This window comes from Octopus bimaculoides, chromosome 3 (assembly GCF_001194135.2).
Source record: "Octopus bimaculoides isolate UCB-OBI-ISO-001 chromosome 3, ASM119413v2, whole genome shotgun sequence".
In the NCBI taxonomy this organism is placed as follows: Eukaryota; Metazoa; Mollusca; class Cephalopoda; order Octopoda; family Octopodidae; genus Octopus; species Octopus bimaculoides.
In genome coordinates this window covers 41,932,372-41,933,012 of record NC_068983.1, presented here as the reverse complement: position 1 = coordinate 41,933,012, position 641 = coordinate 41,932,372, and positions in this window count along the sequence as shown.

Sequence of the window (641 nt, the reverse complement as noted above, 5' to 3'; positions counted from 1 at the left end):
TGGCGTTTCGAAGAGTTAGAGCAGGACGCATCGTTAAAATGGCTCTTCCCACAGACCACAACTTAAATTTGTACCATGGAGGAATGTAGTGGCGAACAGAAAACAAGACAGGAAAACAAAACAGTAAAATAAACAGAAAAGGCTATACGGCCAGACGTGAGAAATTGTGTATATTGAACGCTGTGAAGCAACGAACTGGAAGGGAGGCTGTTCGTGTGCATGCTTGGCGATAGCCAAGGAAGAAAGGAAGTAGGGCTGGACACATGTGACCAGCGAGGGGTAAGGAGAAAGATTGCTAGAGGGAGAAAAAAAGGGGAGGAAGTAGAAAATAGGTGAGCAACGAGAGACAGGGAGGAAGAGAGAGATATAGTAGTAACAGAAGGAAGAACGAGAGGGGGAAAGATACAAAGATAGAAAGATAGATAGAGTCTCGTCAGAAAATATAAAGTTCAAAACTTACTTGCAGGGATGACGCGTGCGTTCGACCATGTAATACAAATAATAAATGAGTATATGCATATTTACGTACATGTATGTACATACCTACATCTACCTGTATATATAGATGCATATCTGGGTACAGGACGTTGCAAACAAAACAGACAAAATGAGATGCATGTGTGTGTAAATATGTATGTGTG